The sequence below is a fragment of the Schistocerca serialis genome, chromosome 10 (assembly GCF_023864345.2).
Source record: "Schistocerca serialis cubense isolate TAMUIC-IGC-003099 chromosome 10, iqSchSeri2.2, whole genome shotgun sequence".
Lineage (NCBI taxonomy): Eukaryota > Metazoa > Arthropoda > Insecta > Orthoptera > Acrididae > Schistocerca > Schistocerca serialis.
In genome coordinates this window covers 72,729,056-72,749,572 of record NC_064647.1, presented here as the reverse complement: position 1 = coordinate 72,749,572, position 20,517 = coordinate 72,729,056, and the positions used below count along the sequence as shown (strand labels likewise).

General features: G+C 46.1%; 7 non-coding genes across 7 annotated transcripts; all 7 read left to right on the top strand.

Moving 5' to 3' along the window:
* Positions 1–210: 210 nt before the first annotated feature.
* On the top strand, positions 211–283 carry Trnaa-ugc (transfer RNA alanine (anticodon UGC)). The gene has a single exon. It is a non-coding gene; the product is annotated as a tRNA-Ala (tRNA).
* Positions 284–2,941: 2,658 nt separating this feature from the next.
* Positions 2,942–3,014, top strand: Trnaa-agc (transfer RNA alanine (anticodon AGC)). The gene has a single exon. It is a non-coding gene; the product is annotated as a tRNA-Ala (tRNA).
* Positions 3,015–10,135: 7,121 nt separating this feature from the next.
* Positions 10,136–10,208, top strand: Trnaa-agc (transfer RNA alanine (anticodon AGC)). The gene has a single exon. It is a non-coding gene; the product is annotated as a tRNA-Ala (tRNA).
* Positions 10,209–11,210: 1,002 nt separating this feature from the next.
* On the top strand, positions 11,211–11,284 carry Trnaa-ugc (transfer RNA alanine (anticodon UGC)). Its single transcript has one exon. It is a non-coding gene; the product is annotated as a tRNA-Ala (tRNA).
* Positions 11,285–18,087: 6,803 nt separating this feature from the next.
* Positions 18,088–18,161, top strand: Trnaa-ugc (transfer RNA alanine (anticodon UGC)). Its single transcript has one exon. It is a non-coding gene; the product is annotated as a tRNA-Ala (tRNA).
* A 415-nt stretch (positions 18,162–18,576) lies between these two features.
* Trnaa-agc (transfer RNA alanine (anticodon AGC)) lies at positions 18,577–18,649 on the top strand. The gene has a single exon. It is a non-coding gene; the product is annotated as a tRNA-Ala (tRNA).
* Positions 18,650–19,651: 1,002 nt separating this feature from the next.
* Positions 19,652–19,725, top strand: Trnae-uuc (transfer RNA glutamic acid (anticodon UUC)). Its single transcript has one exon. It is a non-coding gene; the product is annotated as a tRNA-Glu (tRNA).
* The last annotated feature ends 792 nt before the right edge of the window (positions 19,726–20,517 follow it).

Here is a 20,517-nt window from a genome sequence, read left to right as displayed (position 1 = left end):
TTGTGACTGCCCCTTCAATTTAAGACGTTAAAAACGGACGGAATTTGCAGTCGTAATACCAGAGCATCGAAACTACTTGGAACTCTTGTGTATATGAACGTGTCCGCGCCTTTGTACTCTGGTCCCTTCACCCCTGCAAACCAACCAACCATCGTGTCCTTGCACATAAGAGTAGTAAAGAATGGAGAACAGCGCAGCTTGGTTGTGCTTGGGGGCGTAGCTCAGTTGGTAGAGCGTTCGCTTTGCATGTGAAAGGTCCCGGGTTCAAGCCCCGGCGCCTCCATGTTTTGTGGTCAGTGCGTGGTAAGTGTTGGTCGCGGCGAGCCTAAGGGCACGCAAGATGTTGCAAAGCCAGCGTCACAGACTCGTATACTGACGTAAGGAGAGCAAGACGTAAATGTGAGGACCGGCTGTTGTCGAGGTGTCATCGAGTGCAAATCTGCCTTAAGGTACGTTGTCCAAGACGCGACGCACACTAGCGACTGCGACGGGTCGCTACGTGACGTCAGAAGTTGCCTCCTGGCGCATGCGCAGTTCGAGTTTGGGATGCGACGCGCGACTGTTGCGGCAGCTGCCGCAGCACTGCACCAGTGAGCAGTGTTGCGACGGAAGTCGCACGACACAAAGACGTACGGCTGCCAGAAAGATGTCGAGCCACTCAAGGAAAACTGAATGAGCCACTCACAGGATGTGATGCTCTGTGAGCTGCTCCCGCAACATCCTTGCCTTAACGATTTGAAGAACCCTAAATATAGAGACATTATGTTCAGAGACAGAATTTGGGAAGAAATTGGTGCACAGTTGAAACTGGCAGGTGAGTGAAATATATAATATTATCCCATTAATTCAGATTTTTCAGGCCTGTTATGAAAATCAGTATAATCCATGCAGATATAGAATTAGAATGATGAAAATGAACTTGAAGGTCAATTTTCGCATTATTCTTTTTTGTGACGATAAAAATTGAAAACAGCAAGTACATTATAAAATGAACAATCTAAAGTACAACGAGAAAGTTACATTTTACAATACCTTCACTTTGAAATTAAACAGTAGATTGATGTCTTGATGATACCTTCTAGTTGTGAAAAACCACCACCAGATTGTTGTACAGCTTTCTGTAATCAATAGATGTTCGTTTTTGAGGAAGGCGTTTCTCAACAGATTGCGCAAACAGTATGCTGCAATAAGTAATTTGTCACATTCACTTCAATTCATTGGTAGAAGATGGTGCTCAAAAAACTTGTGCCAAAAGTGCACTACTGTTTTACAAGGCCCTTCTGGTCTGACACAGTTCACAATTGAAATTCGTCTTTTGTAAATCCTGGAGTCATCTTTTGAGTGCAGCTTGGCAAGATTAAATGTTCATGTCATCCATAACGATGTATGCTGTCAGAATATAAGAATATGGAAGTTCATTTGGATGGGAATAAAGAGTCAGTCGGCTATGAAAGTTGCCTTAGCTTGTTCCAAAAGTTTCTGCATGGGAGAAACTGACAAGTATAATTTGGGGAAATTTTGTGAACAAGCACGGACATTATTTCTCCCACATTTCTGCCAGCGTATACTGTAGACGTTCAGAATGAAAATTCTAGAGATTTTTAAGGTGTAACCCTATCTTGTTGTCAGGAACTTGAAACAATGCAATGACGCTAGCGTGCGCTTATTGTTAATAAACTTATCTTTCAATGGAATTTTAGGTGAAATGTGCAAAAACAGATGGAGGAATATTCGGGACTCGTATCAGAGAAATAAACGAGAAAGAAAGCTTGGAACAGGTTCAGATGCCTCAGCAAAACCAAGAAAATGGGTTCTGCTTGATCAGTTGGCTTTAAGAAACCTACATGTCGTGGCATTTTAAATGAAATTGTCAAGAGCATATGGAGAAATATTAGTAACTCATACCGGAGTAATATATGACATAAAATGGTTTCAATAGGTCCAAATGTGTCAGCGAAACAAAACAAATGTATTCTCTATCGTGTGATGACCACACGATTCTCGTTGCGCGTCGACAGAACTGCCGGTTAGTCGCGACGCTCCCGGAGATATATGAGCCCAAATCTCGGAAACGGAGATCGATATCATTCTGATCTCAACTTTAAAAATAATTTCGATATGTTAGCTTCTTTTCATCGGCAACGATGTATGACCTAACGTGAACCATACGTAAAGTAGCCAGCGACCACATTTTTCACTGTACACAATTCAAATGTTATGAAGTAGGTTACTTGTAAATTAAGTATCGGAATAACTGTGACGAATTTCGAACAAATAGACACCTCATTATCAAGCTGTGATGTGAAACTGTAAGATACGCAAACATCAATTTTTTGTGCCTTTTACTTTCCTCACAATTGATAGAGAAGTAATATACAGCGAAAAAAACACGCAAAACCGGAAGAGATACTTTTCAATTTTTTAAAGTAAAAGGAGAATCTGTATCGAAAAACTTACTCTGGGAGCCGATGTAACTTTGTTGCATTAACATACAGTATTTTTTACAGCAAGAAAATCGGAATTCTTATTTTTCTTATGTGTTTGAATCCGCCGCCGCCGACCGGAGCTTGGGAAACGGCGACGACTCCAGTCGTGTTGCGGCCGTGTCGCCGTCTGCCAGGGTGGGAAAAGAGGAGGGGGCAGCGTCGCAGTCGCAGCCAACTGTCGCGTCTTGCACAACGTAACTTTAGGTAAAACGGCCTAACCTCAATGAAGTCTAGAGAGTGAACAACACTTTCGTCTACCTCAGAGCGTTGGCCGAACGCTATTTTCGACGTCGTGCGTGCCACTTTGATTTTGGCCAACTACGATTCGAGACAGAATGCAGGAAACCTGAAAGACACCCTCACAGACACATTGAAAGTAGTGTTTGTCGGCGGAATAATTGGAGTGCAAAGGTCTGTGTCATTGATATGGCTGTATGTAGCGCAGTTCGTCAGCTGGGGGCGTAGCTCAGATGGTAGAGCGCTCGCTTAGCATGCGAGAGGTACTGGGATCGATACCCAGCGCCTCCAGAATTTTTAACACACCAACATGCGCACACTGCCATGCAAGTGCAATAATTCACAGTCAGAAAATGTGTCAAGGCAGATACGAGCAAACGATTAGCAGCCACAATTGGCAAGCGTGCTGTAATGCGCAGGAAGTACCCTCCTCCCACCACTACACTTAATTTAGAAACAGTACAAGTGTTCCCATAAGATTCTCAAACCTATGTCGGAAAGATCAGCCTTGCGCCGAATTCACAAAAATCCCACTGCACATTCCAATTATTTACATGCAGTCGGCTGCTACTGGTGTTGCTAGTTGTGACTGCTGATGACAGATGCCGTAGCAATCAATTCATGGAGTGAGTTGTACGTTTTGCGATACTCTGTCTCTGACAAGCAAGCAGAGGCGACATAGGCGCGAATACGGGAAGCTTGCAGCCCCTCGCTGCCTGCAGACACCGAGCAGCCACACTAGGTGGGCGGCCTAAGACGTAGGCGAAATGTGCTCACTCGCTTGGGCGCGACGTCAAGCTCTAAATAAGGGTGTCACTAGCGTGAGCGTTGCGTGTTCGTCGTGTAAAGTCGGAAAAGTCGTCTGCATGGGAGAGTGCCATGTTTGGGGAGCGTTTCGTAGTTTGCGCAGTGCAATGGAGACGCGGAAACTTGTTGTGGCCCAGTCTTTTGCAGTTGGACGACAAGAGTGGTACACAGTAGTAAAGTGCGAGGCAGTGAGTTGGCATGAACAGTCGAGTGCACAATGGGGCTTCAGATGTGCTTGTTACCTCAGGTGCTGTGTGATTGTCGACATGGAGTAAAAACGGAGCAACTTGTGACTGCCCCTTCAATTTAAGACGTTAAAAACGGACGGAATTTGCAGTCGTAATACCAGAGCATCGAAACTACTTGGAACTCTTGTGTATATGAACGTGTCCGCGCCTTTGTACTCTGGTCCCTTCACCCCTGCAAACCAACCAACCATCGTGTCCGTGCACATAAGAGTAGTAAAGAATGGGGAACAGCGCAGCTTGGTTGTGCTTGGGGGCGTAGCTCAGTTGGTAGTTCCGCTTGAGACGCGCTGGAGTGAGGAAGTGTCGCGAGCTCCGAGTCCCTAGCGGTGTTTACGTTTTGCTGTTTGTCTCTCATCGCGTGTTGTGTTCCCGTTCCGTGTTTCAGTTCCGTGTTGTGTCGTTTGTCAGTTGTGTTTTGTCAAGTATAAGTGCTATTAGCCCTTGCCGGGTTGATTAGCGACATGTCACGTTTATTTCCAAGGAAGAATACAATCAAGTTTCAGTTTGACAAGTCCACCAGGTCCGTTCAACCAAGCTCCCTTGAAGTGCACGACTGGATTGTGGATGTTGTTGGCATTACGTCGGAGCAAGTGCATACTGCTTATTACGATCTGGAGCAGTATTGTTTTTTCGTCAAACTGCTGGACCCTCTTGTGATGGAGCGTTTACTGGCAAACCATGGTGGCACGATCGACTTTCTTCACCGTGATGGAACAGTGAGTACTGTTACAATTTCTACTGCTGATCTCGAGTACAAAAATGTGAGAGTGTTTAACTTGCCACCCGAAGTAGGGAATTGCTATCTGCGAGAGGTCTTATCTGCATATGGCGAGGTTAGGACTATTAGGAATGAGTTGTGGTCTCGTGAACACCGGTTGCAATGCTACAGTGGAGTGAGATCTGTAGAGTTGCATGTTAAAGTCAGCATTCCGTCACATATTATGGTTTGTGGGTACAAGGTACTAGCCACCTATGCCGGTCAGACGCCCACCTGTCATATTTGTAATGAGAGTGGGCATCTGCGTCAGGATTGTCCGCGTCGCGTATTTGTCCTGAAAAACACTCTGCAGAGGAGGCAGCGGCTGACGTTCAGTGACGTTCTGATGAATGGTAAAGTTGAACAGCCTGCTGCTACTTCACCTTCCGCAATTGGTACCGAACCTATTACGCTCGATGGCAATCAACTTACGGCGTCTTCTGTCGACGCGCACTCTGACACGGCTGCTAGTGACCGGAACGATTCCAGTCATAAGAGCCCTCATGACTCAGTTAGTGACTCCTCAGATGCGGAAGACTCTAACCAAGCGCACCCTGTTCAAAAGCAAAAATCCTATTCTGGTGACTGCGGGTCAGAAGTGAACGTTATGGAGGTCGAATCCACGTCTCAGGGCGGGAATGTTAAGATATCTGCAGTAGCTGTTGCGATGCCTGCACCTGCTACTGTCCACGTTGGGACAGAAAGCTCTCCCAAAGCGACAGCAGAGGCCGAGGGGCAGGAATGTGAATCTTCTTTTCCCGTTACTGAGCGGCCTGATGTGGCGACTGCCAGTGACGTGACAGTTTCCAATGCCGCAGAACGGCAACTTATGGCACAGGATTTGCCAGATCCTCCACGTGATAGTCACAGTAGGCAACAAGTTTCGCAGCATAAAGGTGTTTCTCAAACTCATGCCATGACTCAAGATCCTCAACGACGCCGGTTGAATCCTCCGCCGAACGTAACTCACAGTCGAAGTCAGATACGGCGCGAAGCGGCTAAATTAGAAAGTAAATCACCTGAAGGCATAGTAGCACCCCCCCAGGGGCACTTCGAGAACGCCGACGCCGATTGTCCTGCAGGTCCGCCCACGACGTCTATAGTTGGCACCGATGCACAAACTTAGCAGCATTACCGCCTGAATTGAGCCTACATGATTATGTGCACTTCATTGGGCGTTCTTATACTCTCAGATATATAGTGTACGGTGCCCCACCTACACGAATACAAGTACGTGTCGCTAGTTTGACATAATGAGTCAAACTTATAACATTGTAACTCTCAATATCAACAGAACTACTTCGGACTTAAAAAAATCATCTTTGAAACAATTTATTTACGAATCGGAGGCGGACATAATTTTGTTGCAAGAAGTCATGTTTACTGATTTTCATATACCTGGCTTTAACGCTTTTTTCAACGTCTCATCAGACGATAGTACAGGAACTGCTATAATGAGTCGTGTCGGGATACCAGTAATGATACTGGATAAGCTTGAATCCGGAAGAGGCTTAAGTTGTCAAGTTTATGATGTCACGATTTTAAATGTTTATGTTCCATCGGGTACCACTAAAAAGTCAGAGAGGGCCAAATTCTTCAAGGAAGATGTTGTGTATTTGCTTCGGAAGAATCCTATCAAGGTCATTGTTGGAGGTGATTTCAATTGTGTTGTCCATCGGAAAGACCAGACTCCACATTTTAATTATTCTCAGGAGCTTCATGACTTACTTAAAACTGTGCGATACAAGGATGCCTGGGAAGTCCTCTTCCCTACGTTAGTCAAATATACGTTTCTTACTTCGGCCTCATGTAGTCGCATTGATCGAATATATGTCTCTGAGAATATTAGCACTCACGTACTAAATGCGGACGTCATCCCCACGTATTTTTCCGACCATTGCGCTCTCTCCGTTTCCATAACATTGGTCAAGCAGTCCACTCGCGCATACCGCAACCAATGGACCCTCAATATCGCGCATTTGAAAGATGACGATCCTGAAGATTGCGTTCTCGACACGTGGACGAAATGTTTAAGATCAATTCAGAATTACGGAACCAAAACCGAGTGGTGGGTCAAAATTGCTAAGGTGAAGTTGCGACAAACATTAAAAAATTACAGTTTTCACAAAAGTATGGCAGAAAAACGGACTATTGAATTCTACTACACGGTTTTACGAGAACTCCATGAACAGTCACATGGGTCAGGCACTCACCTAGCACGGATCAAACGAGTAAAAGCCAAACTTTTAAGCATCACACGGAAACGGTTAGACGGATTGAAAATCAAATCAAAAGCAAAATCTCTCTTGGAGGATGAAACAACTTCATTGTACCATTTGCTGAAACATCAGTCTAATCGGCGACGTACTTTTATTGAGGATCTCAAACTAGAAGACGGTAGGGTACTCACAGACCAAGGTGACATTGTCCGTGCACTCCATCGGCATTACGAATTGCTCTACAACGAGGACCAGTCTGATAACTGTGATGGCTTTGAAGTCATCAACTCATTACGTAATTTAATCACCATAGATGACAATAATTCCTTGTTCGTTGACTTCACAGTCGACGAGGTGTTCGACCTGGTCAAGACATCTCTTCCAAATAAATCGGCGGGTCCAGACGGTATTCCTAAAGAGTTTTATCAACGGTATTGGCATATCATTGGAACAGTGTTTACTGAGGTCATTAATGAACTCGTGAGAGGAGGTGCAATTCCATCAGAACTCAAAGAGGGCAAACTTGTCTTGATACCGAAAAGCACGGGCCACAAGAAAATCGATAACTTTCATGCTCATGAATTATGACTATAAAACATTAGCAAGGGCGGTTAAAGAACGGATGACTCCCCTACTCCGGAAAGTTATCCACACCCATCAAGCCTGTTTTCCTGGACGGACAATAATGACTACCATCTCTGAATTTCGTGATTTGATTTCTGTTGCTGCAGTTACAAATATTAAATGCGCGATCTTATTCCTAGACTTCTGCAAGGCCTTTGACCATGTCAGTCATCGATACGTGGAACTTGTTTTGCAGCAGCTGGGGTTTTCGGATCGTGCGGTGCGTATCATTCATCAACTGATGACTGGAATTACGGCGAAAATCATTGTAAATGGACAGTCTACGAAAGTCATTCATGTTCGGAGGGGCGTTCCGCAGGGCAGCCCGCTGTCAATGTTGTTATATGTTCTCTCGTTGGAACCTTTTCTACGACAGATCAATGGACGATTGACTGGAGTGACTGTTTCTGGGGTCACCATATCCGCCAGAGCTTACGCCGATGACGTAGGAGTTGTCATACGACACGGCGGTGAAATAGCCATCCTCAAAGCAGAGATTGATAACTACAATAGAGCATCAGGTGCGAAGATTAACGCACAAAAGAGTAAGTTGTTGAATCTTCGAGGCTTCGAGGACGTACATATCTCTTGGGCCACTCTGGTGGACCATCACAAGACGTTAGGCATAAGCTTCAACAAGTGCCCCATGAAGATGACAGCAACCAACTGGAGAGAGACAACCAACAAGATACGAGGAGCGCTGCGTGAACTTCGCTGGCGCTCTACGAATCTCCTGCAGACAATTCGAATCATAAACACCTATGTTTTCTCTAAAGCGTATTACGTTGCACAGATCTTTCCAGTACCTAGAATGCAAGCCAAACTCATCATGAGACTGGCTAATAGACAAGTCTGGAAAGGGAATCTTTTTAAAGTGCGACTCGTCACCCTGACCCATTCGAGGGCAGCAGGGGGTTTAGAACTCACTAACATTGCGAGGAAAGCGAGGGCGTTGTACTTAAAAAGAACCGTATTTATGATTAATCTTGCCCACAGTAACGTCACTTCTCAACTATTCCAGGTAGTCCGGCCAGAATGCATGAAACCACCGATCAACGTGGGAAAACTAAACTATAAGTTAAAGCATATACGAGAATTTTACGTAGACATCAGCTACTTAGGTGATGACATTCTCCGCGCGACCAACATAACTTCCAAGAAACTATTAGAACACTGGGACACATCTGACATCCCAAGTAAAATCGAAGTACAGTATCCGGCCATTTTATGGCACAATGTATGGACCAATATTAACCTCCCTATTCACTCCTCTGAGGTGACGTCCACGTGGTACAGAGTCGTCAATGACATAGTGGCCACCAACGAAAAAATCCAAAGGATTGGGCTTAGTGACACGTATTACTGTTGTCAATGTGGACTAGTCGACACTCTCCTCCATCGCTTTACGTGTGCCGGGCATCTGCGAAACTGGGATTGGACTAAGACCAAAGTTGGAATCCTCACCCGCCGTGGTGGACGAAATCACACAACAGAGATGCTTTTACGCCCACAGGAAAAATACTACCCTGCAACGAAACACAACAGTGTGATGTGGCTCTTAGGCCATTTCGCAAACTATGTAATAAACGTAAAGGGACCTGACAACATAATAGACTACAAATTGTACATGGAAACGGCCTACTGGAGAATGAAAGCATTACGCCAATACAAAAGCCTCTTTGGGAACATGCTAGATATTGTTTTTGAGAAGACTGGTGTAGGGTAAGCGTCCATGATAAGTTACGAGTACTTCGCTTGGCCAGACAACGTGAAAAAAAAAAACGAAAAAAAAGAAAAGAAAAAGTGACTAGGATACTTGGCTTTCACATAGGAGGACAAAAATCAAACTAAAAAAAATAAAAATGGATCAGGCGTCGGACTTCGGTATAAAAAAAACAAGAAAAAAGAAAAAAACAAAAAAAAGTGGCTAGGATACCAGGATTTCAAAAAAAAAAAAGTGGTTAAGGAAAAAAAAAGTGGCGCAATTGGTTAATAAAAAAAAAAGTTGGTAAAAAAAAAATGGATAAGGCATCGGTCTCCTAAACCGGGGATTGTGGGTTCGAGTCCCACCAGAGGTACATTTAATCTTAAATAAAAAAAACAAAAAAAAAACAAAAAAGTGGCAGAGCGCTGGTCTAGTAAACCAGAGGTCGTGAGTTCGATCCTCACAGGAGGCATACGAATTTTGTAACAGCCCCTTCTACCGTAGCCCTTTCGAAAAAAGCGGTCAAGAATAAAAAAAGTTATGAATAGGCGCGGAAAAAAAAAAAAAAAAAAAAAAAAGTTGGTAGAGCGTTCGCTTTGCATGTGAAAGATCCCGGGTTCAAGCCCCGGCGCCTCCATGTTTTGTGGTCAGTGCGTGGTAAGTGTTGGTCGCGGCGAGCCTAAGGGCACGCAAGATGTTGCAAAGCCAGCGTCACAGACTCGTATACTGACGTAAGGAGAGCAAGACGTAAATGTGAGGACCGGCTGTTGTCGAGGTGTCATCGAGTGCAAATCTGCCTTAGGTAAAACGGCCTAACCTCAATGAAGTCTAGAGAGTGAACAACACTTTCGTCTACCTCAGAGCGTTGGCCGAACGCAATTTTCGACGTCGTGCGTGCCACTTTGATTTTGGCCAACTACGATTCGAGTAGAATGCAGGAAACCTGAAAGACACCCTCACGGACACATTGAGAGTAGTGTTTGTCTGCGGAATAATGGGAGTACAAGGGTCTGTGCCATTGATATGGCTGTATGTAGCGCAGTTCGTCAGCAGGGGGCGTAGCTCAGATGGTAGAGCGCTCGCTTAGCATGCGAGAGGTACTGGGATCGATACCCAGCGCCTCCAGAATTTTTTACACACCAACATGCGCACACTGCCATGCAAGTGGAATAATTCACAGCCAGAAAATGTGTCAAGGCAGATACGAGCGAACGATTAGCAGCCACAATTGGCAAGCGTGCTGTAATGCGCAGGAAGCACCCTCCTCCCACCACTACACTTAATTTAGAAACAGTACAAGTGTTCCCATAAGATTCTCAAACCTATGTCGGAAAGATCAGCCTTGCGCCGAATTCACAAAAATCCCACTGCACATTCCAATTCTTTACGTGCAGTCGGCTGCTACTGGTGTTGCTAGTTGTGACTGCTGATGACAGATGCCGTAGCAATCAATTCATGGAGTGAGTTGTATGTTTTGCGATACTCTGTCTCTGACAAGCAAGCAGAGGTGACATAGGCGCGAATACGGGAAGCTTGCAGCCCCTCGCTGCCTGCAGACACCGAGCAGCCACACTAGGTGGGCGGCCTAAGCCGTAGGCGAAATGTGCTCACTCGCTTGGGCGCGACGTCAAGCTCTAAATAAGGCTGTCACTAGCGTGAGCGTCGTGTAAAGTCGGAAAAGTCGTCTGCATGGGTGAGTGCCATGTTTGGGGAGCGTTTCGTAGTTTGCGCAGTGCAATAGAGACGCGGAAACTTGTTGTGGCCCAGTCTTTTGCAGTTGGACGACAAGAGTGGTACACAATAGTAAAGTGCGAGGCAGTGAGTTGGCATGAACAGTCGAGTGCACAATGGGGCTTCAGATGTGCTTGTTACCTCAGGTGCTGTGTGATTGTCGACATGGAGTGAAAACGGAGCAACTTGTGACTGTCCCTTCAATTTAAGACGTTAAAAACTGACGGAGTTTGCAGTCGTAATACCAGAGCATCGAAACTACTTGGAACTCTTGCGTATATGAACGTGTCCGCGCCTTTGTCCTCTGGTCCCTTCACCCCTGCAAACCAACCAACCATCGTCTCCGTGCACATAAGAGTAGCAAAGAATGGAGAACAGCGCAGCGTGATTGTGCTTGGGGGCGTAGCTCAGTTGGTAGAGCGTTCGCTTTGCATGTGAAAAGTCCCGGGTTCAAGCCCCCGGCGCCTCCATGTTTTGTGGTCAGTGCGTGGTAAGTGTTGGTCGCGGCCAGCATAAAGGCACGCAAGATGTTGCAAAGCCAGCGTCACAGACTCGTATACTGACGTAAGGAGAGCAAGACGTAAATGTGAGGACCGGCTGTTGTCGAGGTGTCATCGAGTGCAAATCTGCCTTAGGTATAACGGCCTAACCTCAATGAAGTCTAGAGAGTGGCCAACACGTTCGTCTACCTCAGAGCGTTGGCCGAACGCAATTTTCGACGTCGTGCGTGCCACTTTGATTTTGGCCAACTACGATTCGAGTAGAATGCAGGAAACCTGAAAGACACCCTCACGGACACATTGAGAGTAGTGTTTGTCTGCGGAATAATGGGAGTACAAGGGTCTGTGCCATTGATATGGCTGTATGTAGCGCAGTTCGTCAGCAGGGGGCGTAGCTCAGATGGCAGTCTCGCCGCGTCAGCCGTGCTGTGCGGACGTGTGCTGAGTTTCGTGCGCCGCGGTCTGCTGTGCTTCGGCGTGGTAAGTCGCAGTGCGTCTTGCATCGTTGCAGAACTTCTACGCATATTGAAATTTGAAATATGAATCCGTGATGGCCCACTTGAACAGACAAGATACTTTGAAATTCTCGTTTGATCGTAATTACGCCCGACCTAAACTACACGAAATCGAAGATTGGTTGGAATACGAAGTGAAAGTTGATTCAGAGGATGTCATTGGAATGCATCTTTCGATAGTGAGCAGCGTTGTATTTGTGAAATTGAGGAATGCTAACTTATGTGACAAAATAGTTGAGTCTTGCGGAGGAAGTATGAAATTTAAGCATTGTGATGGAAACGTAGGCGAAGTCACCGTAACACATGCAGGGTTTGGAATACGAACTATCAGGATATTCGAACTACCATTCGAAGTACCGGCGGAACAAATAAACGCAGTGATAGCGCCGTACGGTAACGTTCTCAGCAATGTTGCCGAACGGTGGTCCAACGCGCGCAAATTCCAAGTTCTCAACGGAGTGAGGCAATTAAAGGTCGATTTGCACAAACATGTACCGTCATACATCAGCGTCTGTGGATACCGAGGTATCGTTATATACGACGGCCAGCCGAGGACGTGCGCGGCGTGCAACTCTCCCGGCCACGTCCGCGCGGAGTGTTTACAGCGGCGAGTGGCGCAGCTGCCGGCTGGCGAGGCGCCGCGACCGCCGGCTATGACTGCGCTGCCAGCGACTTACGCTACGGCTGCCCGCGGCCAAGTCTTGACCCCAAGCCCTGATGTGAATTCGGAGAACCATCCCACCCGAATAGAAGCCCAGATTGCCACCACTGACACAACAGAAGCTAGACCACCCGAACCTAAGGAAATCGTGACAGCTGTAACGGTTTCAACACAACAGCCACCGAAAGATATTGGGAGCCACAGCAAATTGTCCGATTCCTCCGCTGTTGAGAATGACATGCAAGAACCATCCCGGAATGAGCAACCTCATAGTGAACCGATTTCTCTATTGACACCATCATCCACCAAGAGCACGGTCGACAATTTAGCTCGAAACACCACCCGCTTAGAAGATTTGAAGAATGCTGAGGAAGACAACATCAGACAGCAGCCGGTGAAACCTAAACGGCAAACACGAAAACAGAGCCCTGAAGAGATTCAAGAACTGGAGAAAAAACTCTCCCGTACCAAAAAAATTCTTAAAACAGATCGAAGCGGAAAGCAAGGCGTGGTAGACATCGGAAAACCAGACATCCCCAACCCGAATGAGGACGTACAGATGAACCTCGCCCCTCCAATTGAAGAACCAATGGACACTGTTGACCGCTGCGGAACTGATACGGGGACAGCATGGTCTGACGACACTGAATGCGCTTAGTTGGACTACCGAATGACGCAGGCGTATAAAATCGCCACGCTCAATGTAAACAGAATAGTTTCGGACGTAAAGTTACAATCTGTGAAGGACTACTTATATGCCGCCGACATTGACATAACGATGTTACAAGAGGTAGTTACAACCAAAATAGCGGATGTGTACGGATATGAGGCGATCTTAAACATAGGCAATGAATGTGGAACAGGAATACTGTTCAAACACGGCATACCATGTACAGCAAAAGCAATACTTGAATCTGGACGAGGCATAACTGTACAAATATATGATCTGCTTCTTGTTAATATATATGCTCCCTCTGGATCCAGCGGAAAACGAGCAAGGGGCAACCTGTTCCGGGACGAAATTGTCCCATTAATAACGGATCCTCGACTGCACATAATTTTGGGTGGAGATTTTAACTGCGTATTGCGTCCAGAAGATCAAATCCCGAACTTCAACTTTTGTGAGGAGCTGTTGCTGTTAATTAACGGGCTCGAGATGATAGATGCTTGGTGCCACCTTCGCCCGCACACCCGAGGATTCACGTACGTATCCAGTACTTCGGCAAGCAGACTAGACAGGCTGTATGTAACGAAAGGTTTTATCCATAATGTAACTGACTGTGAAATTTGGCCTCTTAACTTCTCGGATCACTGCGCATTTCATATAACCGCGAAGCATACTAAACAAAAAGCATTCCTGGGAAGGGGCGTATGGCAGCTAAACGTGTCCCTTTTGGAGGACACAGTACTGAAACAGGAGGTCCATGCTACATGGCAGCGTTGTCTTCGGATGCAATCCAGATATCCTACACGCATCATGTGGTGGCTACAGTCTGCGAAACCGCAGATAAAAAAATGCATCGCACGATATGGTCGCATGAAAGCGTACTGGCGAAAACGCACCTTGGAGTATCACTTTCTTTGCCTCCGCGAACTATATGATGACCCCATGGGATTAGTAGCAAACAGCTCTAGAATAAAACGCACCAAAGCAAGAATAACGGCGTTGGTACGACAATCACTAGAGGGGAAAAAAGTTCGATCGCGTCCTCCGATTGAACTGACGCAGGAGAATACGTCCGTATATCACGTGATACGGGAAGCCAAGAGAGGTAAACAAAAGTTAATCCACACTCTCAGTGATGAACAGGGGAACGAATACGATCAACAAGTCACAGTTAAAAACTACGTGGTGCAACATTATATAGATTTTTACTCCGCATCGGCGACTGACGCGACGGCAAGTGAGCCGCTTTTATCCAACATTCAATCCACGGTCCATCCGACTGACAACGCCGACCTTGTAGCCCACATAACTGAGGAAGAAGTCTGTGCCATAATCAAAGACTCGCCTACAAAGAAATCTGCTGGTTTAGATGGCCTACCCATAGAATTTTATGCTTGTTTTTGGCACATCATAGGACCGGAATTCACCAAAATATGCAATGAATTATTGGGAGACGTGCCGATGCCATCTCAGTTTACCGAAGGAATGATTGTACTGATCCCCAAAAAACCACGTAGCGCTACGCTGAAGGATTTTCGACCACTAACACTCCTCAATTCCGACTATAAAATCTTCACCCGACTCATAAACTGTAGACTGAAGACGGTACTGCCGAAAGTACTTGGCCCTTATCAAATGAGTGCTGTCCCAGGGAGATCAATGTCGAATGCACTATGTGAATATAGAGACATAATATATTTGTCGTGGCTATGCAAATGCAATGTTGGTCTCATGTTTTTAGACTTCGATAAGGCTTTTGACCGCATCAACCACCACTTTCTACTAACTGTAATGCAACGGATGGGATTCAGTGCTCATTTTATTCAGATCATACGCAAATGTATAGTCGGCACTTCCTCTCGAATCAAAATTAATGGTCAGCTAAGTTCACCAGTCCCGATCAAGCAATCAGTGAGACAAGGCTGCCCCCTTTCTATGGCACTATACGCAATCGCCGTAGAACCGTTACTGTTAAACCTGCATCACAGGTTACAAGGTCTACAGGTGTTGGGTACAAAAACCGTGTGTCACGCTTATGCTGATGACGTCAGTGTAGTAGTTAACACGCACTCAGAAATGGAAGTCGTTCAACAAATAATCCACGCTTACGCCACTTCTTCCGGAGCCAAACTCAATGAACAAAAATCGAAAATTTTACCTGTCGGACCCCATATGGAGACCATTCCAAGAACATGGCTACAAAGAACAGAGAAGACGAACCACTTAGGTATGATTCTAATGGCCAACCCAAGAGAGATGACAGTAGCCAACTGGGACCATAAACTGCATATATTCAGGGCTACTCTCCGTGAACACAAATCTAGAACGCTCAATCGGATACAGAGAGCTCTATTGATTAACAGCTATGCGCTATGCAAAATATATCACATCGCAGCAGTGTTACCAGTAACCAAGGATACAGCGCAAAAGCTTTTAGCTGCAGCGTATTGGTTCATATGGAGCGGAAACATCTTTAAAGTCGCTATGCCAACCATAGTGTTAACCCGCGCCGCTGGTGGTTTGGGCGTCAAAGACATCAAGAACCAATGCACTGCCGTATATATGGACCGAATCCGCAAAATACTGCAGTCACCCCATCCGACAATTACGAAAACGTTATTCAACAGGTTAGCCCCAACGAGCAAAAAGGCCCCAGTCGATGTTGGTCGCATCAGCGCTCAACTCGATCACGTCCGGACTTATTACCTGGAAATGAGCTATATTCAAGACACTTCACAGCTGCTTAACACCAGAAGGACCTATTACCACCTCACGAGACACCATAGGCAAAACCCAATTGAAGCGAAATATCCAGCGGTCAACTGGAGTAACGTCTGGAAAAACATTAACAATCCCATCCTCCACTCCAAAGTAGTGTCCACGTGGTATGACATTGTGAACGAGAAGGTCCCCACAGGTGAAAAGTTGCACAATATCAAAATGAAGCAGAGTCCGTACTGCGATCATTGCCATACTGTAGATACCTTGGCACACATTCTCATCTGCCGCGACCAATACCACATATGGAACTGGACTAGAAAAAAACTCGCAATAATTACTAGAACCACAGACTCTGCTATAACACTTAAAGATGTACTTCAACCAGACTGGCATTTCTTTCCTGCAACAAAGCACAATAGCTATGTTTGGATTATCGGCCAGTTTGCATATTTTGCAGTTACGAATACACATGCGAGTATAGACGAGTACATACAGTATATAATGGAAGAGAACCACAACCTTAAAACGAGTCGGAAATACAAAGCTTTGTTTCAAAATTTCTTACTTCACACTTTGCCATAATGAAGAGGTAATTTTTTTTTTTTTTTTTTTTTTTTTTGGGTTGGTGCACAACACTACAGCGAGTTGATATTACTTGTGCTTCATTATAATTAAGTTGGCACTTATTTATTTATTTTCATAGTACAGCAGGTGAAAGTGCCTCAGGAAAACTAATTTTGCCAGAAGCCGTAACATAAAACACATCAGAAGTGCTGGATTGATTTCGTGTTCTTCTGTTTCACGGGTATTGGACAGATTGTCACGGCAAGAAGATGTATTCAGTTCCTTTACATATTATTTAAAAAAAATAATGAAAAAATAAATAAAAAAGTAGGTTAAGTTAGGGTGAAAGTGGCGGTGGCAACAGAATATTTTTTTTTTTTTTTTTTTTTAGGTTAGATAGGAGTTTGGGGGTGATATGGATGATAGGGGCCAACGCCTGAAGTGCAAGAGGTCCAGGAAAATAAAAATAAAAATAAAAGCGCTGTGGAAACGCGCTACCCCGAGAGGAAAAAAAAAAAAGACGAGGCAGCTCTCCAGCGAAATGCTGGCCGTACAAAAAAAAAAAAAAAAAAAAAAAAAAAAAAAGATGGTAGAGCGCTCGCTTAGCATGCGAGAGGTACTGGGATCGATACCCAGCGCCTCCAGAATTTTTAACACACCAACATGCGCACACTGCCATGCAAGTGGAATAATTCACAGCCAGAAAATGTGTCAAGGCAGATACGAGCGAACGATTAGCAGCCACAATTGGCAAGCGTGCTGTAATGCGCAGGAAGCACCCTCCTCCAACCACTACACTTAATTTAGAAACAGTACAAGTGTTCCCATAAGATTCTCAACCCTATGTCGGAAAGATCAGCCTTGCGCCGAATTCACAAAAATCCCACTGCACATTCCAATTCTTTCCGTGCAGTCGGCTGCTACTGGTGTTGCTAGTTGTGACTGCTGATGACAGATGCCGTAGCAATCAATTCATGGAGTGAGTTGTATGTTTAGCGATACTCTGTCTCTGACAAGCAAGCAGAGGTGACATAGGCGCGAATACGGAAGCTTGCAGCCCCTCGCTGCCTGCAGACACCGAGCAGCCACACTAGGTGGGCGGCCTAAGCCGTAGGCGAAATGTGCTCACTCGCTTGGGCGCGACGTCATGCTCTAAATAAGGCTGTCACTAGCGTGAGCGTCGTGTAAAGTCGGAAAAGTCGTCTGCATGGGTGAGTGCCATGTTTGGGGAGCGTTTCGTAGTTTGCGCAGTGCAATGGAGACGCGGAAACTTGTTGTGGCCCAGTCTTTTGCAGTTGGACGACAAGAGTGGTACACAATAGTAAAGTGCGAGGCAGTGAGTTGGCATGAACAGTCGAGTGCACAATGGGGCTTCAGATGTGCTTGTTACCTCAGGTGCTGTGTGATTGTCGACAGGAAGTGAAAACGGAGCAGCTTGTGACTGTCCCTTCAATTTAAGACGTTAAAAACTGACGGAGTTTGCAGTCGTAATACCAGAGCATCGAAACTACTTGGAACTCTTGCGTATATGAACGTGTCCGCGCCTTTGTCCTCTGGTCCCTTCACCCCTGCAAACCAACCAACCATCGTCTCCGTGCACATAAGAGTAGCAAAGAATGGAGAACAGCGCAGCGTGATTGTGCTTGGGGGCGTAGCTCAGTTGGTAGAGCGTTCGCTTTGCATGTGAAAGGTCCCGGGTTCAAGCCCCCGGCGCCTCCATGTTTTGTGGTCAGTGCGTGGTAAGTGTTGGTCGCGGCCAGCATAAAGGCACGCAAGATGTTGCAAAGCCAGCGTCACAGACTCGTATACTGACGTAAGGAGAGCAAGACGTAAATGTGAGGACCGGCTGTTGTCGAGGTGTCATCGAGTGCAAATCTGCCTTAGGTAAAACGGCCTAACCTCAATGAAGTCTAGAGAGTGAACAACACTTTCGTCTACCTCAGAGCGTTGGCCGAACGCAATTTTCGACGTCGTGCGTGCCACTTTGATTTTGGCCAACTACGATTCGAGTAGAATGCAGGAAACCTGAAAGACACCCTCACGGACACATTGAGAGTAGTGTTTGTCTGCGGATTAATGGGAGTACAAGGGTCTGTGCCATTGATATGGCTGTATGTAGCACAGTTCGTCAGCAGGGGGCGTAGCTCAGATGGTAGAGCGCTCGCTTAGCATGCGAGAGGTACTGGCATCGATACCCAGCGCCTCCAGAATTTTTAACACACCAACATGCGCACACTGCCATGCAAGTGGAATAATTCACAGCCAGAAAATGTGTCAAGGCAGATACGAGCGAACGATTAGCAGCCACAATTGGCAAGCGTGCTGTAATGCGCAGGAAGCACCCTCCTCCCACCACTACACTTAATTTAGAAACAGTACAAGTGTTCCCATAAGATTCTCAAACCTATGTCGGAAAGATCAGCCTTGCGCCGAATTCACAAAAATCCCACTGCACATTCCAATTCTTTACGTGCAGTCGGCTGCTACTGGTGTTGCTAGTTGTGACTGCTGATGACAGATGCCGTAGCAATCAATTCATGGAGTGAGTTGTATGTTTTGCGATACTCTGTCTCTGACAAGCAAGCAGAGGTGACATAGGCGCGAATACGGAAGCTTGCAGCCCCTCGCTGCCTGCAGACACCGAGCAGCCACACTAGGTGGGCGGCCTAAGCCGTAGGCGAAATGTGCTCACTCGCTTGGGCGCGACGTCAAGCTCTAAATAAGGCTGTCACTAGCGTGAGCGTCGTGTAAAGTCGGAAAAGTCGTCTGCATGGGTGAGTGCCATGTTTGGGGAGCGTTTCGTAGTTTGCGCAGTGCAATGGAGACGCGGAAACTTGTTGTGGCCCAGTCTTTTGCAGTTGGACGACAAGAGTGGTACACAATAGTAAAGTGCGAGGCAGTGAGTTGGCATGAACAGTCGAGTGCACAATGGGGCTTCAGATGTGCTTGTTACCTCAGGTGCTGTGTGATTGTCGACATGGAGTGAAAACGGAGCAACTTGTGACTGTCCCTTCAATTTAAGACGTTTAAAAACTGACGGAGTTTGCAGTCGTAATACCAGAGCATCGAAACTACTTGGAACTCTTGCGTATATGAACGTGTCCGCGCCTTTGTCCTCTGGTCCCTTCACCCCTGCAAACCAACCAACCATCGTCTCTGTGCACATAAGAGTAGCAAAGAATGGAGAACAGCGCAGCGTGATTGTGCTTGGGGGCGTAGCTAAGTTGGTAGATCGTTTCGCTTTTCATGTGAAAGGTCCCGGGTTCAAGCCCCGGCGCCTCCATGTTGTAGTCGGCTTTTGGCGGCCGTGGTGTGCGGACCTCCGGCGTGTGCTGTGCGCTGCGGTCTGCTGCGCTCCGCTCGGTAAGTCAAGCGCCTGTTGCAGTAGTTACTGCGTTATTTGAGACTCTTGATGGATTCATATTAGAAGGAGAGATGGATCAGCCTAATAGGAGAGACACATTGAAATTTGTTTTTGACCAGAAAGGGCAGAGACCGAATTGGTTCGAAATTGAGACGTGGTTAGAAGAAGTTGTGAAAATTTCGTTTGAGGATATTATAGGTATTCACCTTTCAATTGTGAGTAGTATTGTGTATGTCAAGCTTAAAAACACGGAATTGTGTGACAAAATTGTTGAATCTAGTGGCGGAACATTTAAGTTCAAACATCACGATGGCAATGTTAGTGAAGTTCGTGTTACGCATGCTGGCTTTGGATTAAGAACTGTCCGTATCTTTGAACTACCATTTGAAATCACCGCTGAGCAGATCAATTCCGTGATAGCTCCTTATGGGAGAATAATTAGCAATTTTGCAGAAAAGTGGTCTGCTGCTCACAAGTTCCCCGTCTTGAATGGTATCAGGCAACTGCGAGTGGATTTACACAAGCACATACCCTCGTATATAAATGTTTGTGGTTATCGGGCTATAGTAATATATGATGGGCAGCCAAGAACCTGCGCGTCTTGCGGCGGCACAGGCCATGTCCGCTCGCAGTGTATACAACGCCGAGTGGCCCAGCTACCTGCGGGCGAAGCAGTGAGACCCCCGGCCATGTCAACGTTGCCTTTAACTT